At 44.6% G+C, this 6,000-nt stretch overlaps 1 protein-coding gene across 3 annotated transcripts in view; it reads left to right on the top strand.

The window, feature by feature from the left end:
• The first annotated feature begins 362 nt into the window (after nucleotides 1-362).
• SMAD2 (SMAD family member 2) overlaps nucleotides 363-6,000 on the top strand; it is a 77,321-nt gene continuing 71,683 nt past the window's right edge. Inside the window, exons 1-2 of one of the 3 annotated variants that reach the window (XM_045849832.1) lie at nucleotides 363-681; nucleotides 1,015-1,098. The gene's annotated coding sequence lies outside the window, so the exon portion shown is untranslated. Of the gene's footprint in view, nucleotides 737-1,014; nucleotides 1,099-6,000 lie in introns of all 3 variants that reach the window. The other 2 variants (XM_045849833.1, XM_045849834.1) reach the window with 2 other exon arrangements.

Below are 6,000 nucleotides of genomic sequence, written 5' to 3'. Positions count from 1 at the left end.
GGCGCTGGAGAGACCGAGGAGGGGGTCCAGGGCCGAGGCATTGAAGGACGGGTGATCGCTGGGGCTGTTTTCCCACCTGCGCTTCCTTCGCCCTCCCTCCCTCCGCAGAGTCTCTTCTCTAGGCTCGCCCGAGACGAAGTCAACCGAAACCGCGGGCGTCCCACCCCACCTCGTCCGCGGCGGCCGTCCCGGCCGCGCCTCGCCTCACGCTCTACGGGGGAGGCGGGACCAATCAGGGAGCGACGTCTCCCTTCCGATTCGAGGCCCCCGAAGCGCGGCTCACACCCCGAGCACCTCGCGCGCTGATTGGCTGCGCGCGCCGCCGGTCGGGCGGAGAGGGCAGGGCGGGCAAGAGGGAAAAGAGGTGGGGAGGTAGTGGCGGCGACTCTCGAAGCCCCGCTAGCGCCCCGGCCCTTCCCGGGCGCTCGGCCTCCTTCTTTCCCTCCTCCGCTCGTCCCTCTTCCGTGCGCGCCGAGCGCTGCGCTCGGCCGGCGTGCCTCGCGCCCTAACGGGCGGCCGGGGGCGCCAATCAGCGGGCGGCAGGGTGCCAGCTTCGGGGCTGCGCCGGCGAATCGGCGGGGCTCGCGGTCCGGGGTGGGAGGCGGGTCTACAGCGCGGCCGCGGCTTCGGAGGAGCAGCTCTTAGCCAGCAGCTAGTGATCTCCGAGCGAGCCGCCCTGAGGTGGGTGCGCCGCGCCGCTGCGGCCGGCGGCGGAGGGCGCAGGGCGGAAGCGGAGGTGGGCCGGCGGGCGCGGCGGGCGAGAGCTGGGCCGTCCGGGCGGCCCGGGGTTGGGGGGGATGCGGGCGCGCGCCTGAGGGGAGGAGGGGCGGTGGCGGCGGGACGCGCGTCCCCACCCCCTCCTTCCCGCGGGCGGTGGCCGGGCCCGCGCCCCCTCCTCGTGCGCCGGGGCCGCGGGCCGGGCACTAGCTTGGAGGAGGCGGGGCGGGAGGTCGGGCGGCCGCGAGAGTGTTTTCAGTTCCGCCTCCAATCTCCCATTCCCCTCTCCCCTCCCAGCCCCTCATCCCATTCGGAAGAGGAAGGAACAAAAGGTCCCGGACCCCCGGCTCTGGCGGGGCGGGACCCGGAGCCTTGGTCCAGGTAAAGCCGCAGCGCCCGGCGGGCCCTGGGGGCTAGGGGTGTGTTTGTGCTGGGCGCTGGTCAGTGAGGCTGGCGGCACCTCCTGGCCATGGGGGCTGGGGGCTGGTGGCTGGGGTGTGGCGAGGTCCCGGGAGCGGTGCGCCCAGCCCTCGGGGTACGAGAACAGGGGGGCCGGACTGGGCTGGCCGAAGGGAAGGGGTCGGCAACCAGAGTGCCTGCCGCCTGGCCTGGGGCTTCGCTGAGGCCCTTCCCCTCTGTCTCGAACACAGTTGGTAAGTTTGTAATTCTGATTTTCAAACCGGAGGGACAGAGCTCTTGTTTCGGGAGTGGTTGGGAAACCGTGTTAGGAGCTTGCGATACTTGGCTTCCACTTTTTTTTTTTTAGTCCCCCCCTCACTTTTGGTCCCGTAACCTTTGTTAACCATTATATCCTTGGAGTTCTGAAGTGCTTGTGTGTACTCTCACACAAACATGTATACGGCTGTTACTCTGTTGAGAGCCTTCTCTACTCACTTGTGAAAGTTGCTCTGAGTGGAGCCTATTAGGTTTTATCACACGTCTTTTGAGAGCACGCTAATTGATTTCACGTATTTCAAACTTGGTTTTCAAACTTGCAGCTTTAAGTGTTTTCTCTCTGGGGATACTGTCCTTGGATTGGGTACTTTTGTCTTTTACTGACTCAATCCTTATGTGGTTAATGGTTTCCTTTTGATCCTAAACAAAAGAAAAACAATTCCTAGGTAGGTTTTGTTATTTTTTTCCTTTTGACCCTTTAAATAGCTAAATGCTACGGTTTTTTGTCAACTAAACCTTTATTTAAAAAAATGAGCTCCAGGTCAAAACGAATTTGGAAGTAGCATTTTTGTCATATCTTGCTTGTTACAGTTTGAAATATCCTAAATTTTGGTGTTTTAAAATTTTTAAATGACACGTGTAAGGTAATTGTTAATAAATAAGTTGACCACGCAGACTTCCTTGGGATAATTTCACCTTTTCAAAAATGATCCTTGAAATTTAAATTAACTTTAGTTCTGAATGATTTTGTAATCTTAGTTTCTTTTCATTTCCTCTCTTCTGATTTCATATGAATTGAACATGAACCACTGATTGTAAGGATATTTTACTTGAGCCTAATAAGATAATAAATTTGCTATTACCCTGTAAATGCATTTGTCATTCTAGATGTCACCTGCTTTAAAAAAAATGTTTCTCTTACATGGAAGGGTAAGCCAGTTAGTTAGGAGTTTGAGGAGTTTTAATGTGAATAAATAAATAAGCAACTGTAACATAGAGATTGGAAAAATAATGTAAAATGGACTGATAAGTGTATCACAGTTTGAGGATTTTCTTATTTGTCTTAAGAAAACCATGCAAGAAAAAAACAAAAAGAAAACCATACAGGGTATCCATAGAATTTTCTCCACGAAAAGATCATTTAGCAAACATTTATATTCAGTTTAGAAAGTAACACCAATTTTAAAATTAAAGTTCCTTCGTTTTTGCCATAAAATTAATTGTGGTAGAAAATAAGAATAGTTCAAGTCTTGTGGGCATTTTTAAGGTGAGTACCCACTTACACCCTTAATGTTACAATTAATTGACTTGAAAGTAATTAATGTAAGTGATTGGGAATATCAATTTCTGGGCTTGTTTTAATAAGAAATTATTCTTAGAGCTTGTTTTTATATGCCATACCTTCTAAAGTGATTTAACATTGTACATTTCAACAAGTTAGATTTTTCAAGGTTGTAACTTCTCTGTACCTATTCATAAGTGGTCAAATTTCTACACAGTCTGTAAGGTTCGTGAAATAATAGTCTTGTGAGAAACTGTGCAGGGCAATTTCCTGTCATTTGTGGCTTGTCAGGCTTGGTGTGTGTTTTAACTCTGAAGTAGGAATTTGGGGATGGTTTTGTATATTTCAGCAGAAATCTCTTTAATTGAAACAAAAGTTGTTTCTGCTGCAAGAATGGCAAAAGGCCTCCTTTTCATATTCATTTTGTAAATATTAGAATTATGTTGCTGTAATTTTGTTACTTGGGGGGAAGTCATTATGAAAAACACTCTGTATAAGCTGCTGATCATAGACCTATTGAATTTTTACATTTTGCAAAACTTTTCAGTTGTGGCTTTTATAAAGGTCTGAATGTTTTTCTTATTATTGTTTGGTTTTGATTCTGCTGGTTTTGTATTTTAGGACTCCAAAGGCCTCATTTGTAGCACTTTTTTTTTTATACAGGTGTATTTGTAATGTATATAAAAGCAGTGTTTAGTGCATTCTGGCAAATGAAGATTTATTCATATTCTTGGGACAACAGTCATTTTTAAAAGATAGAGAGGGGCATGCATGTCTTAGATTCCTTGGGTCTCATGATGGGAGTAGAAGAGCCATTTTTAAGCTCTTAGTTTCTGTAAGAGGAAAGATGTTTTCCACTAAGTATTGCAAGCGTATGTCAGAAAATGTGAAAGATTTCAGAACCAATTCAGGAGCGGTCAAACGTTTATTCATCAGATAACTTGTACTTGTTCAATAAGCCCAAGTTACTAACTTACTCAACAAAACAGTCTTTGATATGTGTCAGGTCCTTAACTAGACAATAAGGTATCTAACAGAGAACAAGTGCACCCCGTCCCTTAATGGGATTAGATAAGTAGAAGCTCCTCCTCTCTCCTGCCCTGTCCTCCAGTGTTTAGAGTAAAAAAAAAAACCCATGTTACTGCAAATTGTGGGAGCATGTAATGCATTACTGAGCCAATTTCTAAAGTATGCTTGCATTGCTTTCCATAATGTAGAGGACAGCACGACGGCTGTCGAGTGTTAACTCACAGTGTCACTGAGAACTGTCAGTGTATGGGGAGTGGGAACTCACCACGCTTTTCGCACGGTCCATACAAACTGAAGATATGGCCTGTCTTTCACAAACATATTTGTTGCTGAGCAGATGAACCCTTGTAGAGCTAAGCTTAATTTGGCCTTAGTTTGTTTATCCATTGTTCTTTAGTTACAGAAACTGGTTAGGGGAAGAAAGCAAACTTGAATCGGTTAGGTTCCAATAAAAGCATCAGAAATAAAGTGTAAAAACAGTTAGCTAAACCAAGAATAAGGATTGGGTTGCAATATCATGTAGTGGAAAGGCCATGGCTTTTGGAGAGAGAGCTAAGCTAGTAGTGGTTTCTCAGTTACTATATTGGGCAAATTACTTAACTCCTGAGCCTTGTTTTTTTTCTGATTGAAAATTGAGGTAATATCTAACTCTTCAGGTTATTATAAGGATTAAATAGTCATGATTTAGTGGGGAGGGGGTAAAATACCTAGAACTTTGCCTCAGACATAAGGGTCTTCCCAGATGATCTCTTGTTCTCTTCTGTTTGTGGGTTTCAGTTGTTTCCTTTCTAATCCAAATGATTTATCTACACTCTTATCTTTGACCTATTATAAAAAGCATTTGAGAAGCAGACACTAAGCAAAAAGGCCTGGGGAGTCAAATCGTCCATGTCCCTGTACCTTACTGCTTTAGTCATAGGGGAGCCATTGAGACCTTTATTCAGAAGCTGTTGGCATGTACTTCAGACATTTCTAGCAAGGAAAGTTATCTGGCTTCTAAGTCCACAATAGATTAGAAACAAGTAGGTTGGGAGTAATGTGGGAGGTTAAAGCAGGGGTGAGAGGTGGGAAGGTGGGGAACTGTTTCCCACTGTTGTAAGAAAAAACAGATGACAGCCTGGTAGAGGTAATCTACAAGACACGGAAACAAATATTCAAAGCCTATCCAGCATGTCTGGGAACATTCAGTGCAGGACCAGACCTGAAAGTGTAGTGATGAGTGTTCATCAATTAGCTTAAGTCATGTTTGGGTAAGTCTTTTATTTAAGAGTGCAGCAATCTACATAATATACTTTAGGTTGCCATTCAGGATGATTAACAAATGTTCTTAACAGGGTAGGACATCGTACTATATGGAATAATTTGTTTCAGAGAAGAACTACAGTACCTGCTAGGACCAAGATGTTTTTCATTTGGTTTGCCATTCAGTGCACCACGATTACAGACTGAAACGCCTTTCATGCTAAGCTCTAGTAGTAAGGAAGGTGATCTAAATGGCCTAGCACCTCGTACCACACGTTTTCTTTAGAGTTAAGTCTGTCTTTTCGTCATTCTGCAAAGATGTCATGTAAAGCTTTTGACGAAGTCTTGGAGATAGAGTATGTTAGAGATTTCAGGGGCCAAACTGATGTAGACATTTGGCTTAATCTGTCTGTCGAGAGCTTTTTGCCTCTTATATGTGACTTCTACCCAATATTAACTTCAATACATTTTTTGATCATCCTCCTTCCTACCTCAGAGTTACTTTCTAAATTACCAACTCCATCAAATACTAATTGGTGACATAATAATAGCCTTGACTGTTTAAAAAAAAACAGGATATTTTTAAACCAGTAGTACAAAAGTAATCAAGTTTTTTTTTCCTTTAAAAATGCACAGAGAGACTTACTGCTTGCCTTTTGTCAGTTTTGATCATTTTTAGATTGGTATAATTGTGATGTATTCAGTTAGGACATATTTCAATAGTGATTCTGGATATATATCTCAAGGATAGTTCTTAGCTTCAATTTCAGTAATTTCATGTATGGAAAATACAATTTTGCCGAGCCAGGTAGATTTAGACACTGCCTTTGGTTTGGTCAGATAGACAGAAATATTTGGGTAATTCTGTGACTTAAACTTAACATTCTAGGATGTGAGTGGTTCTCCTTTCTCTCAGGGGTTCTTTTTAGACGTAGTGGACCTACACTGATAGAGTGGATAGGTGTTTGGTAAATTAATCTATGTTTAGGTTTGCACTCGTAAGAAAAATCCTGAAATGATTGATTCATTCTTGTTAAACTGTGTGAGTTTCCTAC

Source organism: Phyllostomus hastatus, unplaced genomic scaffold (genome assembly GCF_019186645.2).
Source record: "Phyllostomus hastatus isolate PE091 unplaced genomic scaffold, TTU_PhHast_1.1 phas_contig_80, whole genome shotgun sequence".
NCBI lineage: Eukaryota > Metazoa > Chordata > Mammalia > Chiroptera > Phyllostomidae > Phyllostomus > Phyllostomus hastatus.
Note: the sequence above shows the minus strand (reverse complement) of the source record. Positions and strands in the feature narration are given on the sequence as shown.